The sequence below is a fragment of the Cornus florida genome, unplaced genomic scaffold, assembly GCF_030987335.1.
Source record: "Cornus florida cultivar Cherokee Brave unplaced genomic scaffold, ASM3098733v1 CherokeeBrave_3.0.0_Hap2_Chr01, whole genome shotgun sequence".
Taxonomy (NCBI): Eukaryota; Viridiplantae; Streptophyta; class Magnoliopsida; order Cornales; family Cornaceae; genus Cornus; species Cornus florida.
The window spans coordinates 18,280,084-18,281,869 of NW_026775571.1; the positions used below are offsets into that span (position 1 = coordinate 18,280,084).

General features: G+C 39.9%; 1 non-coding gene across 1 annotated transcript; it reads right to left on the reverse strand.

The window, feature by feature from the left end:
- Positions 1 to 231: 231 nt before the first annotated feature.
- Positions 232 to 336, reverse strand: LOC132282934 (small nucleolar RNA R71). The gene has a single exon (XR_009471913.1). It is a non-coding gene; the product is annotated as a small nucleolar RNA R71 (small nucleolar RNA).
- Between the last annotated feature and the right edge of the window lie 1,450 nt (positions 337 to 1,786).

Here is a 1,786-nt window from a genome sequence, read left to right on the forward strand (position 1 = left end):
GTTACTTCCTTCTTTTTATGGCCTATCAAAAGAGGATCCATACCGACACTTGGATGACTTTGCAAAGGTGTGTAGAACAATAAAGAACCAACGCTCTGACGATGATGTGCTCAAGCTACACCTTTTCTCCTTTTCATTAAAGGACAAGGCAAAGGACTGGTTTAATTCATTGCTAACCGAATTGCAACAAAAGTTTTTAAATAAGTACTTCCCCATGGTAAGAACTACTCAATATCGAGATGCTATTACTCGTTTTGCTCAAGAGCCTGACGAGCCTTTTCATGAGGCTTGGGAACAATTCAAAGACCTTCTTCAGAAGTGTCCTCATCATAACATGCCAAAATGGCAGCTTGTCAACTTCTTCCATAAGGGGCTCAATGAGGCACAAAGATATATAGTGGATGCCTCTTGTAGTGAAAATTTTATGTTGAAGAGTGTAGAGGAAACATGGCAGCTTTTTGAAAATATATCTGATAATTCTACATAACATGTCTTACCTCCAGTAACAAGACCTCCTACCATATTGAGGAGAGCAAAAAGTGTGAATGAAATAGGAATAAATCAAGGGCTAGTGAGCCAAATTAAGGCATTAACCAAGAAGGTTGATTAATTGATGACTTCACAGTCAAATTGTACTCCTCCTGCGACTAATGTTCAAGGCTTTGAAGTGTGTTCTTTCTGTTCCAGTCCAACTCACCATGTGTCCATTTGTCCAAGTGCATCTCAATATTCAAAAATTCCACAAGAGCAAGTTAATGCTACATATGGAAGGCCCGGAGGGAATAATATGTACTCAAACACTTACAACCCGACTTGGAGAAACCATCTTAACTTCTCATGGAGAAATCCAGCCACAGGGACATTAGCTCCTCCACCTCAAGTACCTCAAGTGTGAGGCAATTTTCAATCTCCAGTTCAGACTTCAAATCCTCAAGGATTCACTCTTATGAATGCCTTTAGTTAACCTCAACAATTCTTATCAATGGTTGAGGCAATGATGTCAAAGCAGTTAGAGCCAACTAATCAACTCGTGCAGTCTCATTCTCAAACCCTTGCCAAGTTAGAGACTCAAGTTGGCCAACTAGCTCAAGCCTTGAACAGAAGAGAGGATGGCAAGCTTCCTTGTCAACCAGTGGCTAATCCAAGAGGTGTGCGTATAATTGATGACTTTACTGGCCAAGAAGTCCAGCATGAACAAGTGCAAGCAATTACTACTCTGAGAAGTGGTAAAGAGTTGAAAACAAGGTGGAAGAAAAGGAAGCAAAGAAGGATGACAAGTGGAAGAAAAGTCTTGAAGAGAAAAAGGAGTGTAATGAAAAAGCACAAGAAGAACCTCCAACTACAGAGCCATCTCCAGAACAAAGGTATGTTGTTGTGGCATTCCCTCAGAGACTACAAGAAACATCAAAGACAACAAAGCAAGCAAGCAAACTTCAAGACATAATGGAGATGTTTAAACAGGTGAAGATTAATCTCCCATTACTTGATGCAATTCAATAAATTCCAACTTATGCTAAATTTCTGAAAGATATGTGTACTCAAAAGAGGCGTTCAAATAGCCATATTCCTAAAAAGGTGTTATTAACTGAGCAAGTCAATTCCATAATCCAACACTGCACTGCTCCAAAATTCAAAGATCCAGGCGCTCCAACAATTTTATGAACAAAAGGGAATCATCAAGTAGAGCGCGCTCTCCTAGATTTGGGTGCAAGTGTAAACCTCCTTCCTTATTCGGTTTACTTGCAACTCGGATTAGGAGAATTGAAGTCTACTTCCATTATTCTCC